Source organism: Buteo buteo, chromosome 14 (genome assembly GCF_964188355.1).
Source record: "Buteo buteo chromosome 14, bButBut1.hap1.1, whole genome shotgun sequence".
Classification (NCBI taxonomy): Eukaryota; Metazoa; Chordata; class Aves; order Accipitriformes; family Accipitridae; genus Buteo; species Buteo buteo.
In genome coordinates this window covers 30,262,083-30,281,846 of record NC_134184.1, presented here as the reverse complement: position 1 = coordinate 30,281,846, position 19,764 = coordinate 30,262,083, and the positions used below count along the sequence as shown (strand labels likewise).

Genomic DNA, 19,764 nt, shown 5'->3' with positions numbered 1-19,764 from the left:
CTCATATTGGTGGTTCTGGGGCCATGACAGGCAGGTACCCCCATCCTCTTTGCCTGTGGGAGGGCTCCCCACTTTCTGGCATGGAAAGTATCAGGGGGACCCCCGGCGTAAGCATCTTGCTGGAGCCTCTGCTACGCAGTTAGAAATGGCGTAAGAAAAGCAGTAATACGAAAAGTGAGTCTCCTCTTTTGGAAACAACTGAATCATTGTCGTTGTCGAAGTTAGAGGCGGCGTGGAGCACAGGCTGTTCTCGGTGGAGGATTACGAGATTCAGTTGGGATTTAGGAATGGAAATGCACATGGAATTTCCTTTTAAAAACCCCGTGCTTAAGTAGCTGGATTTTTTTCCAATGCTAAAAACTAAAAATCTCAGGCTGGTAGGCCGCTTTCTGAATTTTTGGGGCGTTTTGGCTCACCCTGTGGCGTGCCATGCCGCATGCTAGAAATCCGGCTCAGTAGCGGAGTTTCTTGCTGAGGGTGCTGGAATGATCTCCTTGACCGAAATACCAGAGTATGCACAGATAAAAAAAGCGGGTGCAAGTCGCCTGTGGAGGATAACGCAGGGTGCTGGTACCTGCCTCCCACCAATTTGGCCCGAGGGGAGCACGGGCTGGGTGCGGACAGCTTGAGATTTCGGCGCGAGCGCCGATGATGATGCTCCATCCCGTTAAGCCAAAGAAACCAAGACATCAGCCCACTGACACGTCTGGGTCGCAAGGCCAAGGCGACGTCTCTGTGACCCACTTTGAATTTACCACTTAATTCATCTTCTCCGGGGCTATAAATAATTCAGCCTGAGGCAGTTCGACGGTGATAAATGGGACAATAAACCTCGTACTGCAGCGGAGGCTACAAAGAGAGCAGCGCTTTTTAATTGACTGTTGCGCGGTGACGAGGAAAAGCAGAGAAAACTCACTCAAAGCGCTGCACGCAAACGTCACCGAGCACAAGTTCTTTGATGGCTTTGAAGTTTCCTGGAGTAATTCAGCCCTTATCAAAGGACGGTGTTTCACGTAATGTTGGAGGTTTGAGCCAGAAGATTACTTGTGATCGCAAAGTCTTCGCACAAACTAATTTAACTTCATGGCACCGCTGTGAAGGTCCTGGTTTATATCTGGTAGGGTCTCTCCTCGGTCTACTTTATTCGTTTTGTCTCCGTGAGGGCCTGGTAAAACCTGAAGGCTGTAGGTGGGGAGGTCCATAACTCTTGCCGCCAAGTTACGACCACTGCGTGACACCCGTCTCTCAATTAAAAGATGTTTTCTTTGCGCTTGACAGCCAAAACCGTTAGTCGGGTGCCCTTACTGCCCAGACATCAGCCAAAAGCAGGAGCCACGGCAGTGGCTTCGCAGGCTTGGACCAGGAGGTCATCCCAGTGGCGTCGGCTGATGAAAAGCTGTCCCTGGCTACCAGTCCTGCTCACGACCGGTTGCCACCAACACCCCTGATCCCAAGGGAAACACGACCTCCGGGCTACCAAGCGAGCCTTGAAAGCAGGAGCGAGCCGCAGAAGACTGGAAAGGGTAGCGCATCCTTGGGTTGTCGGGTGAGCTCGCGCGTGTCTGAGCGTGGAAAATAACCAGGCGTGCAGGAGGCTGGGGTTTTTGGCAGCGGAGCAGAAGCACAGCATTCCTCCCTGTGGTTCTGGGGAGATCTGGTTAAAGCTTTCTGGCTCGCTGGAGCTGCAGTTGCATCGTCTGGAGAACATCTCATGTGTTATGATTTTCTGCTCCCTGATGAATTAGGCTCAGACCTTTAGAATTACTGATTTTTTTTTTTTTTTTTTTTTTTAATGTGTGCCTATATTTAGCTTAATTTTTAATGGTCTGCTAGATTTCTCTGTAGTTAGCTAACGAGATCTGGTTCAATAGGTTACTGTGCTACATCCGTGTCCGGTTTGACTTGCAGCTATGGGAAAACTGGGGCAGGAAAACTGGGGCCAGGGAATCTCGGAGCTTGCGTTTGTACGCTACTCATTCTGCGCCACTCCGGGAGCACGCGTGCCTCTGCTCTTTCCCCTGATCCCATCCGAGCACGGAGCCCCAAGGTGGCTCGTGGGAATGGCCTGTTTTAATTTTATAAGCCTGGGATTTCTGCTTAGGGTCATGGGTGGTGGGGATGTAACCGGAGAGGAGCTGAGATCTGGCAAAACCACTCTTTGGCTGTTAATGGCTCCAGGGAGTAATGATAGAAAAGGCTTCTCCAGCCTGCGTCTCGTGCTCCCCCCAGAGCTGGGATTGCTGAGTAGCCTGAAATTTGGTCTGCTTCAGCAGGATCTTGGCCACCACTGAGGGAGACGTTATGGGGCATGATGTGGGAGAGGAGGGGAGGGAGGTGGAGGAGACGGTTCAGTCTCCGTAGCCAGCCCAGAGCTGATAAATGGCTTTGGGAATGCATTGCCCTATTAAGGGCAAGCAAATGAGAGGGTGCTGACTTATAAATATCCACAATTTCTTGGGAGAAAAGACCCAGGAGACAGATGGGCAACCAGCCATCGGTTTCTGGACTCGGGAAGATGCTGTTTATACCAGCATCCAATGACAGTATCTGAATCTATAGATACATCTAAATCCATAACTCCAGCAGTAAGTATCAAAAGGGTTAACCATAATAAAAACCTAGCTTGGCATTGTGTCTTTTCACTGCGAATCACTGAAGTAGAGATTTTCATTCTGACCCGTGTAGTTGAGCTCCAATCACTTGAAGGTCTCTTTAAATTCAGGCCAGCATCCCCCTGAGACTGCACTGATGTTTTCTTATAGCTCTTTCAAATTCGTATTAAAGATGCTATACCTGAAGCCATTTTGATCAACTAATATTTGCTATGCTCCAAACGAGACAATAAGGTTGCATCCCACCTGATCTTGGTAAAGTGAGACAGTTTTGCTCACGGGCTTGGGTATTTTTTTTTTTTCCCTTAATGGTTTTAACTGCACCACCAGGAAAAACTTCATCCTTTGCCTGCAGCTTCATGTAGCAATACATCAGAGAAGGAGCGTAAATTCAGCAGGCTAACGGGGACAAAGGGTCACGGGAGTAGACCTTGGCAGATAAGCTGATGCGTTGAGCCTGGTCAGTACCTGGGTGGGTAATATATCACTGCCGCTGCAGAGCGAAAGGCCACCCGGTATTGCAGCTGAAATGGAAACCCCTGCAGTAACAGAGGTGGGGTTTCTCGGATGGGTGGTGGTGGGGTGAGGTAGATTCGGGAGGGGGAGTTGCAGGCACTTGCAACCGCCTGGGGGGCAGAGGCAATGCCTCTGGGTTTTTTTTTTTTTTTCCACCAGGTGAGTCTGATCCCTAAAATCACCTCCTGATCTCAGCTAGAGATGCTAAATTCAGTATTAACCTTCAAACAATTTTTTCTCTTCAGTGCATAAGCTTTGGCCTCCAGAAGTAGGACCTGTTCCTCTTTGGGACAGAAAGCCCCAGTATAAAAAGCCAAACCCCTGAAAGAAACCATTACCCTGGTCTTTCTCCCTGACAAAGCAAATGTCTCGCACCTTGTGTGTTCTGTGGGAGGTGTGCTCACCCCGGATACAGCTGTAGGGCACAGCGTGTGCCCCTTGGAGTGCCTTGACCTCAAATTCCTAATAGAGCCACTTTGGCTTTCAGAACAAGGGTCCCTTCTTTCTCCTGGGAGGGTGATGACCTTATAGCTCTTGCATTTATGGGTTCTTGGAAACGAAGCTGACGGGTGCTCTGTCAGCACCGTTGTAGGCAACAAGGTCCGATGGGGTGGCGTTGATGTATCTTGTAATCAATCACATCATTTGCAAGTGGCTGTGTAGCGTTTAGACAGGTCATGGCACTAAAACACTGCTTGAAAAATTTCACCTTGGGTCTCTCTCGTGTTCCCTCTGCAGCGGTATCAGGCTGGCTGGCAACCCCGTACCCGCTCTCCACGGATCTCCGAGGCTAAAAGTGAGTGCTGGCTCTGGTTTGCAAGTCGAAGGATCCCAACAGCTCAGGAAATTGTCTTGGAGGCGTTAAGCGATGCTGGTGGGAGCTTTCTGTCTCAACAGAGCGGAGACAGAGGTTGGAGAGCGGAGCGAATGCTAGCAGGCAGCCAGGTCTGGAGGGGAAGGGGATTCGGGTCAGGGTAAGATGCTCTTGGGTTAAAATGCACCGAACCTTCAAAGCAGTCCTTTAGCTCCAGTGGGACCACAGCGAGATGTACTTTGCGCCGATATCTTTCTCTAGCAGGTCCTGAGAGCAGAGCTGGTTCGAGCTATTGCTGAAATAGCCCTGAGTGCTGAACTAGAAAACTACTTCTCCCAGCCCAAATCCAAGTTGCCTTTATTAGTGGGAAGGGGTCTCGGGAAGACCCTCGGGGGGGGCTGTGGCTTCCTTTTTTCCCTCTGTTAACGTTGCCCAGCGCGGCAAGCGTTGGTGCAAGAGCTGCCACGTGCGATTTTCCTCCCTCCTTCCCCCATCAGCGCTGCAGCCGCGTCCAACGTCGTGGCTTCCCGTAATAGCAGCTCTAACCAACCCTTAAGTCGGGCTCTGTAATTACGGGACCCAGCGTGGAATAACAGGATGAATGTATCGGTCAGCAGCCGCTTTGAGGAAAACAGGCATATGCACCGAGGGGCCCCAGTAGGTGCTGAAAACAGTTTGTACCAAAATCCGGACCGTCCCGACAGTTTGTCTTAGTGGTGATTTGTGCTTCTGCTGTCTCCAAATGCAGCTGAAAATCGGTTCCCTCCTTCTCACCCTCCTCTGTTACCTTCTCAAAGGGCAACCGCGACCGCACGGCGAGCCACGTCTCTTTGCAAAAGAGTTTGGAAATGAAAACGGCGGCCAAGGCTTCGATTTCCCTCGCTGTCCTCTATGACGGGCATTTGCAAAAGTGTCCCGATAAAAGGCCCTGCTATCCTGCAGAGCACTGGTGTTGTGCCTGAGAGCTCAAACTTTGTGCTTTCGGGCTTTCAGTCCTCGATAAGCAGCACGATTACACGCTCCTCCTGGATGTGCTCGCTCTTCTGCAGTGAAATTGTTTGTTGCCATGGATATCGCTTTGTCTTGAGAGACACATAACCAAAATGGATTTAAGCAGACCCTCGCGGGTCAATATTCCCATAGGAGCAAATGCACATCTTGAGGCTTCCTAAAATTATTTTACTTGTCCCTAATGCAAGGAGCATGAAGCACCCAGAGCTTCAGCTGGAGCAGTGATGGACGCCACTTACCTGTAAGAAAAGATGGAATACGTTTTGTAAATTATTTTGCCCAAACCCAGAAAGGTAAAGGAACCTCTCTGATCTCAGCAGCCGGAATGATCAGGTAGAAGTTTCTCTATTGTTTATTCTTGACAATTTGAAACTACTTTTTCTTGCCAGTCCTAATTTTCTTTTTTTTAGAAGTGCCTCTCAGTCTTGGGTTTCCAAGATGTGTCATATTGCAGCTCATAAATGGACTTGTGTTCTGGGTGAACAATAGTTGTTACTGTTTAATGCAGAGATTTGATAAAATTTGCTAATGACTGCTGCAGAAAATGGGCAGAGCAAGCGGAGAGAAGTTTTCAGTTTCTACCCAGGAGCAAAACTCCCACTCCCTGGCTTATGAATTTCATTAGGTAGAACTAATTAAAGGGATGTTTCTTATTACCAAGACGAGAAGCAGTCCAGGGAGGTTTGTACGCTGCAGCACAATCGCTCCGCTTTTAAATGCTGCGAAAGCATTGCGTCCTATTTAATTTGACATTCCTTGTGTTTGTTTCTCTTCGTGACTCATAGCACAACACTGGCAGCGGGCCTAGGAAGTAGGTTAGGGGATCTGGCGTGGGGACACTGGTGGATTGTATTCCAAATGTTGTGCTTACATTGCACCACCAGCCATGAGAGCATCCAGCAAACTGTGTTCATACTGCCCAGCAAGCTAGTGGCTTCAAAAATCAGATTAACAGCTGCAGCAGCGGGCCAAAGCAGGCTTGACTTAGCATTTAATTCGCCCCGTCTTTTAGCCTAGCTTGTTTAATAGGAAACAATTTTAGCACGTGAATAAAAAAGCTCCGCAAAACACGCGCTGCTTCTCCTAGCTGTCACATTCTGTTTTTAAGCAATAGGTTGATCCCTTCCAGCCTCTCGCCCGTCCCCTGGCAGAGACGCTGCGCTGCAATCAGCAGACCTGCACAAAAATAGGGTGATCAAGTAATTGTTGACAGAAATTGCACGAGGGCTCTGATTTCACCCACCGATGGGAAGAAAAGGCGTTCGTTTTCACGCTGATGGGGACTTGATGGCGAGGGGGGGTGATGGCGGGTGGCAGCAGCTCTGCTTCTGCTCTTGAGCTCTCGGTCTCTTCGGTACAGCCCAAGAGCTCAAATCTTCGCTCTTTCTGGCTTAAGCTAATTAAAAGGCAAGGGCATCATGCTGCTCTTGTGGACTCTGAAGCCGAAAACGCTAGCGGTATGTCTTGGGAAAGACTGGGTAGTTTATCTCGCGTTGCTCTTAATTTGGTCTTCTGCAGAATGAAGAACTCGCAGCGAAGCAAATAAAGTGTTTAGGAGGGTCCTTTGGCCTCGCGTGGACGTTTCATGACCAATAGAGCCAGCAGGGCATAAAATACAGCCGGGCGGTAGGCTATGTCAAACCCTGCTTCCTTAACCCAACTCCTCTCTGTAGAAGGACCAGAGGCAGGATTTAGGTTGTCTGTCTTCCTTTGCCAATTTCTTCTGAAAGAAAACAAATGATTTCTTGCAGCTTGGTGGCAGAAAACGAGAAATATTTGGGGAAAGCACCACAAGAAGTGATCTTGTGCAAGCAGAAGAAATAAAAGCATAATTCGAAGATATTTGTCTGTAGTGCCTACCGTAATCATGTTAGTGGCTTCTTGTGTCACTTAAAATGGTGTGTGCGTTTTGCAACGCAGGTACCGAAAGGGTGTGTGCATGCTTCTGTGTTCTGCTGAATACAGAGCTAACACCACAACTAAATTAAATTTAGTTTAGTTTTGCAAATTTATGGGGAATTTACAAAGTGGGAGGTCAAGGGCAAGATGCAACATTTGTGCTGGCTTATGAAGATCGGAATAGCAACATTAATTTTGAGTGATTCAGGATTGATTTTTTAAAATATTAACCAGCATTCAGCTAAGTGAAGAAGCAAAGCAAAGACTATTCCCTGTTGCCTTTCTTGGGACTTGCTTTCTTAAGAAAAGAGTTTCTAAAAAGCAGGGCTGGCCGTTGGGATGACCGTCCCGGGGTCAGCAGGAGCAGTACAAACCCAGCTCCACTGCGCAGCACCCAGCGCAGCGAAGGAACAGGAGTTTCCTTGGGAATCCAAGGCAGGTGTTCCTGGAAATGCTTATTTGCATTTTATCACGCTTTCAGGGAAAATTTCAGAGAGCACTTAATTGCCCCTGAACTGAAACGAAACGACTCCTTTTTTATTTTTTTTGCAAGCTGTAGGTGCGAAAGAGCAGAGTGTTATTTACTGGTGGTGAACTCACATCAGCTCTTCTGTCCTCTTCCACAGCTAGAGACTCCTTTATTTATAGTTACGCAGTGAAACATCTCTGGGGCCGCACGAGTACTGGAATACAGGGAAAAAAGTGAAATTAAGCAAGCCATTAATACGTTACTTAGGTTTTTGTTTTTATGGTTATTTTGCAGCTTGGAAACAAAGAAAGCCAGCGTCGTACCGTCAGCCAGCTGGAGACAGGCCAAAACCTGGAGACACACACACACTTTCACTGTCTCCTCCTTCTTTTAAATTCTTGACAAGATTTATTTTTATTTTTTTTTTCCCCAAAGCTTCCCAAACAGCTGTCTGGCTTCCCTTTTGGAGATGAGGAAAGGGAAGACGGGGGCCATGACCGAGGCTGTCAGAAGTGGTGGCAGACCGGCTGCTCCAAGCTTTTGCCGTCACAGCGGGCGTTCTGCCCGGGCAATGCTGGAAAACAGGTCCCAGGAATCCCAGGTGGCAGATTCTTCTTCCCCGGGGGGGAAACGATGGAAAACATATGGTTGTGGGAGACTTCCTCCAAGTTTGTGTCTCTAAATATATTACGTTTCGATGATAAGTGCAGTGAAAGGGCCATCTTCTTGCAACTCTTTGGGTCGTAGAGCAGATTAAACCCCATAGATGTTGTTACTTTGATTGTCGTAGGGTCCAAATCAGTTTAGCACTCATAAAATATTGTGTTATCCGTGAAAAGCAACCTCTGTCTCCAGCCAGGGCTGTCAGCTCTTCAGTGCTCACTCTGACTTTCTCTGCAATAATGTGTTCTTCTCCAAGGCTGTAATTTCCTACAAAGAGAAACATTAGATAGAGGTCTTATTTATCAATTATCCTGATAAAAATGATGTGGCTTCCCATGGTAGGTTGATATTATTTTTAGAATAACATTTTGCCACACACTGAAATAATAAACACTATACAATGATGACTTCATTTTTTTTTTTTAATCTTGTGCACATGAAATCAATGGGTTTATCCAACTGAGAGGAATTACTTATCTTCTTTCTTACTTTTCCCTCCTCAAGGACTGCTTCTCCCACAGGGAAAGGTGTTGTGTCAGCAGGATGCACATTAAAAATGTAAGTGCACTTTCTTCTTGAAATTTTAGCACAAGGTCAGAAATATCCAAATGGAATAACCTGACTGCGGGGTTGACAACTGCAGCCTGTCAAAACATCAACCCAAATCCAGCGTTGGTCACTTGACTATAAGAAACACATCTTGATAATAACTTCTGCTCCCCTACTGAATAGTGTGTTTTTAAAGTATATCTGAAAGATCAAATAATGCCCCATACATCATTTTCCCCACCTCGGCATTGGATGGCTGCACGGAAAGAACAATAATTAGTATTCCTGCTTTCCTGAGCTAGAAGATCCATCCATCTGCAGTCTTGCTGCTCCATCTTAAATAATGCACACGCCCGTATGTGCGTGTAATTTCTGCAGGAGAACAGGATCTATAATAGCTAAGCAGTAAGCTCATAAGAAGCTCTGCCTCACCTGAAGGTTTAATCCTTTATTTGTGACATCCCAACTAGTTACCGCTGGAAAGGATTATGGCTCCATGTGAGAAATGAACAGGGCCAGTGGAACCGAAGAGGCTAAGAGGTGGGTTTTTTCCATACATTAAAATGTCTCTAAGACATTTTTTTTTTTAAAAAAAGGAGGCGCTTAAGTGAAGCTGTGCCCACAGGAATGCTCCTGAGTAAGTTCACTCCTGGCACGTCTTGCTAATGTCTGCCTCTGTCTTACTTGGACCTTATTGCTAAGGAGAAATGGATAAGCTATACAAATTTTAATATAAGGAAAAATCTGAACTAGCAAAAGGCACCTATGCTTTAATCCTGCGGAGGTAACAATGATGAATGTTATCTGACATTAAAAACCTGCAGAGCCAACCCCGCAGGACTGTACTGGTAATTCCCGATCGTCCCGGGGACCCTTGGAGCATCCTTTAGTTTTGCAGGAAAGTGCAGCCTGCTCCAGTGACCTGGCCCCGCTGACGTCTCGTATTATAAATACAGGCTTGACCTCGTGGCCTGACTCTGTCCTCAAATGTTCGTGCCTGAAGGGCTGGAGCGTAACGCTATACCTCCCCATAGAAATAGGATAGGGGGAGATTTCTTGGAAACTGCTAGGACAGGCACCAAAAATAAAAGGCATCTGAGCAACAAGTGGAACCGCACAAACACAGCGCTTCTCTGCTTTTCTGGTTGGCGCTTTTATGTTATCTTTTCCTCTTCAGGACGTTTGTGGGAGGCTACAAATATATAGAGCCTGTGCGATTCCCGTGTCCCTGTGCTTGGGACTGAGCACGGCGGGTTGGTGCCGTGATGTGGGGGTCTGCTGCTGGGCTGCCTCTTCCAGCAGCTTAGGGAAGGAAAAAGAGAAGCTCGACGTTTTGGGGTTGGTGCTGCTTATGTGGCACAAGTGAAGGCGCTATATAAAGGGACGTTTGTCCTAATTCGGGGTTGTAACATACGGCTATTCTGTCTCTCTTCATCCCTGCCCTGTCACGGCTCGCACGGAGATCCCAGCGTGCCCACGGCCATGAGTGGCTGGGAGAGAGACTCGGCTTGTTCTAAAACGTGCAGTGAAACACCTTACAAGGCTTGAATTACCCCAAAATACTCAAGCCTGGGAAGGCTTCTGCCCAGAGACCCTCCCACGTGGTTGCACGAAGAGCCCACAAAAATTCGCCTGCGCCTGTTGTACTGGGAATGCTCCTTGTAGCCGTGAGCAAAACCCACGAGATGAGTGATGAAATGCAACCTCTGCTGCTTTTCGTGGCAGGGCACTGCAGTGTCAGAGGGTTTCGGTTACAGCACTGGGACCCGGATGGCCCGTGTGGACATGTGCATCCCCGCAAACACCGTGCCTAAAGCAGTCCAGGCTCTTTCCTTCCAAAAGTCAAGGTCCCAGTTCTGTCTGGGACTGGTGCGATGAATTTTACCACTCCAGGCTGACTCCGGGATATCCTTTCTGCTTAGTTTCTGGTTACCGAGGCCAGGGAGAAGCAAACCAAGCCAGAAAAGTGGCCCAGCCTTCTGCCTGCTAACTCTGAACCTGGAAGCTGGTATTAGCGAGCGGTGGCTACGCACGGGATGTTGTGACTTTGTGCAATATCTGCGAAGTCCTCCGAAGCTTGGGAGCAGGGACAGGGAGGTTTTGCTCCACAAATAACTCCTCAGCTCGGTGGAACAGGCCAGGCAGTAAAAGAAAGGCTAAATGGAAAATTATAGGGTGAATTTGGCCTCATAATCACACGCAGATAATTTGTTGCTCGAACGGAGTGGGCTGAATATAAACAAGTCTACAATGTGCCTCATTAATTGGAGCTATTTTTCTAGCAAGCCCCATGGAAATATGAAGTGGCTTCGCTCTGCAATTTGCCATACAGTTTGCTATTAAATGCATTCAGTTTAATTGTGGCAATGCGTCTCGTTTTGGAAGCTTTCACAGCCACCGTGTAAAAATAGCAGAAGATGGCAGAAATCAATTCCCCGGCACAGATGTCCTCCTCCGTTTGCCGCGTGGTGTTGGAGCAGACAGGTGTGCTGGGTGAACCTAAGCTGCGAAGCACAATAAGGCTGATGGCAGCGAGAGGCATTTTGGGACAAGTGGCTTTCCCCTACCGGTAGCACTACGTGGGATAGGATGTCCCAGGTTTGGACTGCCCGGACAGTCACAAAGCCCTCTCTGACCTTCATCCAATTTTGGCTTTCCACCTGTAGTCACAGTGACAGACCCGTACGTCTCTGCGCAGATAGAGTGCCGAATGTTAATCGTATCTGACTGTTCTAGGCACTAATCCCGTGACCTCCCGAAGATGAGATCGTGCTGGGCTGCCATATATCAAACACTCACATCAGCCTCTTGTTGACTTTGGCCATATGGTGTCAGAGCAATGAAACAAAAACATTTCTAACCTTGACGTGCTGGAGCTTAAGACAGTAACTTAAAACATTTTACCATAATTGGGGGTACAAAGCCTTCTCTTTAAATGGACGGTTTATTTTAATCTGTGCGCTTGATTGGACAGAAACCTATGAGTGCGTAAAGGCTGATTAGGAGCCAGGTGAGCTTGCCCAGCCCAGAGATCCTTGTTTCGATGACTTACTATCGCCGCTGCATCCCCAGCCGTGAAAGTCTCTTACTTGGCACAACCAAAATGGACCTGCACAGTGTTCGAGTGACTGGGTTTGTCCATCACGCTGCATGGATCTGGGCTTTCAGCAATCTGAATATGACCAAAAAACGGATCATCCCACCTTTTCAAAGAGCTCCGGTCTCGGTGCTGGCAGGTGGCATGTGGCCAAAAGGGGTGAACGTTGGTTTCGGAGAATGGGAAATAGCTGTCAAATATTTATCCGGCATCTCTCTTTTGCCCTTACGGCGATTGCTAGTGGTGCGCGATCGCTGTGCTGCGAGGAGCGCGCCTGAAGCAGCTTCTGGATGTGAAGGAACCTGTGACAGACGATGAAATTTTGGCTTTACTCACTGCGGCGAGGAGGACGGGTCTCATTCACGGGGGAAGCAACAGTGCAAAGATATCTGCGGGAGAAGGTGCCCGGAGGTCTTATCTGTACAAGCCAACCACACGCGCGGTTCGGTGACGATCTGTGAACTCGGTGACATTTGGCAGCGGAGAGCTTCCCCAGCCCCTAGTCCACTTTGGTGGAGCAGTCTCTTGACCAAGACCTTCCGACTGCTTTCTTTGCGCACGCGAGCAGCCCGTCCTGGGGAACGTCAGCGCAATTTCACAGCGCATATTTTTCAAGGACACGTACTGTGATGACACATGTCACCCGGTGTCACCTGCGCCTGAAAAAATATGGCATTCAGGAGTAAACACTTGGCAGAAACAACAGCACAGGCTCAAATTTAGACAGGAATAATTTATGCTGCGCAGACCCCGGCTTGCTAGAAGGGGGCACACTCTTTGGAAGGCAGGGAGGGAAATGTGTTGCTAATTTTACTAGACAACTTCTGCCCTCCCCTCCTTTTCATTTTGTAGTTGCCAGCCTCCCTGGTTGCTCTTAAAATAGAAACATCTGACGCCTTGTTTAACTTATTCTGGGGGCCTGCGGGGAGGAGGAGGCAAGGATAAATCCCCTCTCTGCAGCGTGTCCGTCAGCCTCTTCCACGAAACCCCGCTGGGAATCGCATCCCAGTTTGCCGCCTGCCCCCAGTTTCACAATCCCCTCCCTGCTCTCCTTTTCCTGCCCCGATTTTTGTGCTGGGTTGGGGACTTCCCTGCCGTCATCCCGCTGTCTCACATGGCTCTGGCATCTCCCGGGCGCGCTGCTGTCGGAGGCGGGGAGCTGGTGACAAAATGCCACGTAAAGGGGGGGACTCCTCCGTGCCACGCAGGCAGGGCACCCGCGCCGGCAAGAGGGACAGAAGCCCGAAATGGAGAAGGGGTATTTCAATGTGGTCGAAGCGGAGCTCTCCTTGCATTTCAATGAGCCTATTATTTGTTGCCTGCTTGCTCGCGGTTAATCTCCCCGTGTGGTATTAGCTTCAAGAAGGATGGCTCGGTCGTGTTGCCATGCTACTGAACACACCGAGTTAGGCGTGAAGGGGGCAGATTGTGCCTCCAAACGGTTCGAGTGCTTCCCAATCCCCATACGATGACCCGTGTGATGATTGGGGTTCTCCTTATTCCTTCCTCCCACGCGGGGTCTCCTTTCCCCTTATTACAGGTGGGAAACCCAGCTTGATCTTTGGGGTTTTTGGAAGGAAATACATAGAGAAAGCCCGCAGGAGGCTCCATGAGACATCCTCACCGGGACGGTTTTTGGGGGATCCGTTCGCTGGGGAAGATGCGGACAACCCTCAGAGGCGTGGAGCCTTCAGCGGTGAAGCTCTTGGGCGCTCTTTACGAGCCCAAAGCAGCAGTGCATCCCTCCCTGGAGGAGACACACGTAGAGCTGAGCACAGTGGAGGAGCTCCAGCCCACGGCACTGCAGGTAGGTACGTGCCCACCTCCCCGTAGACACGTTGCAGCTGGATTTGTCCCATCCCAGGGACAATCATAGGACAGTTCATCGGAGAGGACACCCTTCTCCATAGGGGATCTGGAGGCCGTTTTTTTCGGAAGGGGTTGTAACGCAGCCATGATGTCACTGGGCTAAATTCCATCCAAGCCACATCCTATATAATTTTCTAGTCCTTGTTACCCTGCCAGCTCGAAAGTTGTCCTATCTTCTAAAATCCTCAATTACAAAGCGATGGGGAATGTAATGGAGCATAGAAAATGCCAGTGAGAAATACATACAGATGAAAAAAATAAGGAATCTTTCCTGGCAGAAATCCCCTGAACTCTGAAGAGAGAAGAAATTTCTCTCCTTGATTTCTCTCTCTTTTTATTATTTAACAAGCTGCCTCCCACCTCATGTTCAGTCTCGAGCTAAAAAGTCTGGTCAGGCCTTGGGAATGTAGTCTCTTTGTGCACGTTGCTCCTCTGTTTGTTTTCTCATGGCAGAGGAACAGGAGACAAATATTAAGGTCCAGCCCCAGTTGTATTCCCACCACTCAGCTAAGGATGACCTCAGTTTTTCAGGAACTAAGCAGGATCTCTATAGTCTTGGGAATGTCTCTGCATCACGACAGAGACCCATAAAGCACTTAGACGTGCTAGAGCTGAAATGATCAGGCTTCCAACTACTTAAAAACCAAAGTGACATTAGAAATTTCTATTTAGATAGATGTGACAGTGGCAGGAGCATGTGACAAGCCCATCCTAGCTCTGCTACAGGACTGCAAACATAGTTTGGCCATCTGGCACCTGAGAGTAGGAAGTTTAAATTGGATTTTAATAATACATTGCACCGTCTGATACCATGATGACTCAAAGGAAACCCACTCCGCTTACACCCTGAAAACTGCAGCCTGTGCTGAATCCCAATGTGCGGAGGAAACCTGCTATTTCTGTTCAAAAGGGTGTCAAGCACTTTACCATTAAGAAAAAAAAAAAAAGGACAATAAAAGCAAATGACTTGGGTTTGTCATTTCTGTTTTACAAAGGAAGCGTCAATTAGGTGACAGGTGTGTAAATTCCCCCGGCAATACTGCTGAACACAAAACGCAGGCTGATTTGAGTCTGTTCTTGGAAATCCTTTACTAACCCATCTCCTAGAAGGAAACGATCACACTAAACCCATTATTTCCTCCTGAGCTCTGAAAAGTGTTTTTTTCCTCATTTGTTTCTCCAGAGAAACTGAAAGCTTGGAGATTGAAAACTTAATGATGGCTCTTAAAAGAATCTGACTTTTAAAATTAGAGACTAATGCAAGAGACAGAAGAGATGAATGATAGTAGCTAGCAAGGTTTGCCACTCCTTCCAAGCTTTGTGGTATTCCAGCTTGGAACAGCTGTAAATCATTTCCACCTCTGGCCTATGCAAAGCATCATCTGTGGGTCCCAGCGCAGCAGGCATGGCTTTTCCACTCCTTCCTTCTATCACCTGGATAAAGGCGTCAAGTCCTAAATAGCTGGGGTAAATTATTACTCACGTGCGCCGTTTAACCAGCTAACCACATGGTTTTCACCTTCCAAACTGGAGCCAGCTCAATTTTTTAATTCAGGATGAAAAATACATCTGGATGCAGCCACATGGGTTTCTCTGCAGCTCTGTCCATCTCTGGCCCCTGTGCCTGTTGCAGCTTGAATTGCAAAGATCGCAACGGTGCGCGTTATTTTGAGGAGGTCTCATCAGGGCTGAGCAGTTGTGAAATGCAGTGATGAGAAGGTTAAAACCTTCTCATGGTGAGAACCACTGTCCCAAAAGGTCTGTAGCTGGGCTGGAGAGACATGATCCCTTGCTCCATCCCTGCCCGGGCACCTCAACCCTATTCTGCGCCGTCAGATTTGGCATCACCAAACTCTTGGTACATTTGATCTGTAAATGAACCCACCAGGCTCCAAGCTGGCAGGCTGACGTTCTTCCTGAGCAGTGAAATTCAAAGGGAAACAATTAAAATTGGAGCTAGTGCTTGATGTTCCTTGTCTGGTTGTGCATTGGCTGCACTGGCATAAACTTCTGAGCCATAACGTAGACAGTGCACACAAATGGACAGAGGAGAACGAAAATGAAGCTATCCCTGCTGCTGCTCATGTCACCTCTCAAAGTCCTGGACAGTCAATAGCTCCCTGGGAACACCAGGAGGTGGAGGATACAGGTCACCCCAAATATGCCTTGCTCATAGCTTGTTTCTGGGTTGGGTGGGGTTTTTGTTTGTTGGGGGGGTTCTTTGGTGTTTTAGGGGAAGAGAAATATTTACCTTCTTTTAGAAACTTCCTGTTGTTTTGGTTTTTCCCCGCCTTGAGTTCTTAAGCTTAGCAATAATTGATATATGTATATTTTAAGTGCATCAATCAGCATTTCTATCAGCTGAGCATGATGCCTGAGATGACAGCGCTCTCTGCAATGGCTGCTATGTGCAACTGGAGTCTGCTTTGGCTTTCGTTTTTGTCTGACAATGAAGAGGTGAAATAACTCACTATATATTTAACTTTATGAGGGCTCGCAGGCTCCATCACTGTGGCTGCATGGTGACCTGGCTGCACTGTGCCCTTACAGATGTTTATGAAAAAGGACAAAAGGGAGTACTAAATTTAGCACCAATCAAGTTGATAAAGACATTTATCATTATGATTTTGCAAAAAAAGAGTCAACAGTCTATTAAGTATGTACACAGGAGTGTCTTGTGTAAAGCATGTAATGGCTTTAAACTACATCAGTGGAGATATGGGTTAGGTGTTAGGAAATGCTGTCTGCAGGAAAGGATAATGAAGCATCCGAACAGTCTAGGAAATGTGCAGGATCTCCATTGCTGAACATTTTTAAGAGCATTTGAGAAGGGCATTCACCAGAAATGAGATAAGTATGTTTAATCCTTCCTTGGACAAAAGGACCCTTCCAGCCCATTTTCCATAATTCCCTACATTATTGCATAAAACAGAAATTTCTCTTTTCCAAGGCAAGGTGGTAAGGTGATGGTTAGATACCGACAGCACCTTCTGTAAGACAAGCTGGTTTATTTGCAAAAAAGTATTAAGAACTCAGGCTCAGAAATCCTTTTTCAGGTGTGAACCAGAGACAGCTTACTTCAGAGCTGGGAGACTTAAATACATCCACAAACTTAAACTTGCAGCTTTCCTGGATACCAAGAACTGCAGACTCCTCGATACAGTTTTATGGTACGTTACAATCCTCCCCAACTTTACATTCCAGGGGATGTAAATGAATTATCTGCTTCCCCGGAGATTACTTATTGCTTTTCTTTCTCCTGCTAACATCCCTTCTTCTCCACTGGTATTAGCTACATTATTTTTTGGAGGCGGTCCATCTGCTATGTATCTAGCACGTAGCTGCAGCAACCTACATGCCGATCTGAAGTTAGGGAGGGAGGACCTCCTCCACATTTTTAAGGCTAGCGTTCCGGTCGCCTTGAGCCAGGAGTCTGGCTTCATGCCCTGATCTCCCTGAAATGTTGCCTGTCCCAGGGGCAGGAGGGGAAGGTCTCTGGTCCATCTTCTGCACAAGGGCAACATCATTCCTGAGAGATGTCCGCCCACCCGTCAATGGTGGAGACCTTCAACGATGGAGAAACCACAGCTTCCTCAGACAATCTTCTCCAGAGCGTCTTTATCTTCAGTTTTAGAAAGCCTTCTGTGCCCTAATGTCTAATTTCTCACTTTTACCATTAAATAATTTTGTTCTAGACCTGGCTGCCCTCCTCTGACCTCTCCCTGCTTGGTCCACCCATCACACAGCTTCTGTTTGAAGTCCCGTTGCCCAAATCGTGCAGTTCAATCCCATTGAGGTCTTTGAGAGAAGATCATCAAGCAGAGCAGAATTATCTTGTGTTTTCACATTGGGACACTCGTGTTTATATATCCAGTACAAGACTTACCTTTTTTACAGCTACAGGATATCATGGAGTTATGTTCAGCCTGTAGATCACTTCCCCAAAACTCCTTCCGACGTGGTAATTTCCTGGTGTGACTCTGTGAAGTTGTTTTTCACCGTGCCATGCAGAACTCTGTATTTAACTAGTCAAAACTGAGTCATACTGTTTTGCAGGGGATTTCCTCAATGTTGTTTTTTTTTAAATTCTTAATCTATGTACTGACTTACATGCAACCTCTCCCAGCTTCACATCACTAGCAAATGTCCCTTCTTTTCTATTCCCAGGTTGTTACTGAAAATGTGGAGCGCCATCAGACGTGGGACAGATCACACAGCCTGAATGTCCTTTCAGTCTGACTGTGAGCTGAGACTATGGCACTGAGAACCACCCTCCAGCTATGATTTTCCAGCCACTTTTGCAACCACCTCAAATAATTTAATCTAGACCATACTTTCCCAGCTTTGAAAAGTCAAGATATTGTGACATTTACTGATTCTCCCACTATCTTGTCGTGAAAACAGATTTAGATTCGTCTGACATAACTCGATACAATTAGATAAATTTGATGCATGCTGGCTGTTATTAATCTCCTCGTTTTCTCCCAAGCACTTACAAAACTGTGCGTGATTTGTTTTGGGGGGGGTTCATGGAAGTGAAGCTGTGCAATGTGAGCTACTGGAGTTAATCCCAAAGTCCTGAAGTCCGTGGAGCCAACCCAACCTCTGCAGGAGTACCACGGGCAAAAATGTGCTTTAGGTCCCCGATATTTTGAATTTTCTCTGCGTTGCAAAATATCTTTGCGATTTAATTAAAGCAATTATCTTTCCTATCCATGTGGAAATATGCCGTAAGTATTTTGCAGGTGGAAGAGGAGCGTTTGATGCTCGAGCAGCTCTGGAAGCTGGTGGCAAAGCTGAACTCGCCTCCCACTTCGGCAAAACTAGCCCCTGACTTGCTCACTGCCGGGATCCTTGGGATCGCGTGCGAGAGGAGGATGCCGGGCTTCTTGGAAGTCAAACAGAGGGATGTTGGGCACTGCGGGGGTTAGGCAGCAACTGAAGCTTTTGGTTCCATCCGATCAGGGTTTGGGTGTCCAGCGCCGTGGTTCTGCTTTCAGGCTCAGACCTTTGCTTGCCCACCTTGCGCGCAGTTGTCCTGTATTTCTAAGGGACTGCAGTTGGCCACGAAGAAGGAGGGGAGATCTGGGCTTCGAGAGAGAAAAAACCCTAGATGTCTGAATAATTATTGTAAATGGAGGATTCGTGCATGTTTTTTGGGTGGGGGGACAAGGAGGAATCTCATGGCTGCCTCCAGCACCGCTGTGATGAGCCGAGGGGCTCTTAACCCCAACAGCTTGGTCTGGAAAAAAACCCAGTCCTCCCATAGGTACTACTTTCACTGTTTCCCTTATTGCTGATCTAAGAATGTGTTTCAGGTCCTTAAGCGTGATAGGAAATACTCCAGACAAGTAAATCGCTCCGATAAGCACGTTGCTCCTTTTACAGCGTTCACAAACACCCCGTGTGTTTTGGCTTTTCATTCCTGATGTTTTCTCACGCCAAGCCTAGGCGCTCTTACTTTTTTTTTTTTAATTTTATTTTACAACATGGTGTGTTTATTCCTATACATTTTTCTCCAAAGAACACTGCGACGATACCATGAAAGGGGCCGTGCAACTCCAGCCACGACAGGTGCGTTCAGCTGCTGCTGAAACTACGTAAGGCATCTAAAATTAAGTCAAACCGCTAAATTCCAGGGTGAATCTAGTTTCTTGGGATCTACTGCAGCCGCGAAGGAGGAGGGGGCTGGAGCTGAAACCGCCGCAGACCCTTGCCTCGTGGCGGGGTGCGCTGGGCTCCGTCTCTTCCCACGCACGCACAAGGGGAGCTGACTCTTGCAGTGGAAACCCTGTGGCTGGCATTTTCAGAGGAAAATCTGGTTTCTGCTATGCCAAACACAGGGTTTTGACAAGCCAGGCAACGTTCTCTCGGTATGTTTGCCTCTGTGTAAGCCTTCTGGTTATAATCTGGGGGACGTGTAGAGTTCACGCCTTAACTATGAAAACAGTTCTGTTCTCACGTCAGAGGCTCCAGCACACCAGCACGTAGGAGCGCTCGTTCCCTTGAAGTGGCATTGGTTTGTATCAAAAAAAAGGGAAAAAAGAAAAAAAAATAGACGAGCAAGCCACAGTTTTGCTTCTGTTGTTGGTTAAGCCACTCAATCTGATGCCAAGGAGGGGGCACTGAATTTCCAAACACCCTTTCTGGGTAATTTCCCTTCCTCTTCTTGCATCTTCAAGGAAAGTCTGATTTTCATAACCACTGTCTTTGGGGGTTTTCTTACTCGACTTTTTTTTTTTTATCGTGTCAAATATTTTCTATC

At 47.6% G+C, this 19,764-nt stretch overlaps 2 long non-coding RNA genes across 3 annotated transcripts; one reads left to right on the top strand and one right to left on the bottom strand.

Annotated features, from left to right (window-relative positions):
• Window positions 1–5,916: 5,916 nt before the first annotated feature.
• LOC142039535 (uncharacterized) lies at window positions 5,917–7,779 on the bottom strand. The gene is made up of 3 exons (XR_012652928.1): window positions 7,645–7,779; window positions 7,453–7,535; window positions 5,917–6,676 (listed from the first exon to the last, which is right to left on the bottom strand). It is a non-coding gene; the product is annotated as an uncharacterized LOC142039535 (long non-coding RNA).
• Window positions 7,780–11,925: 4,146 nt separating this feature from the next.
• Window positions 11,926–18,215, top strand: LOC142039534 (uncharacterized). 2 transcript variants are annotated; one of them, XR_012652927.1, is made up of 4 exons: window positions 11,926–12,888; window positions 13,171–13,437; window positions 16,556–16,669; window positions 17,667–18,215. It is a non-coding gene; the product is annotated as an uncharacterized LOC142039534 (long non-coding RNA). The 2 variants fall into 2 exon arrangements; XR_012652926.1 differs by having other exon boundaries at window positions 11,926–13,437.
• Window positions 18,216–19,764: the final 1,549 nt, after the last annotated feature.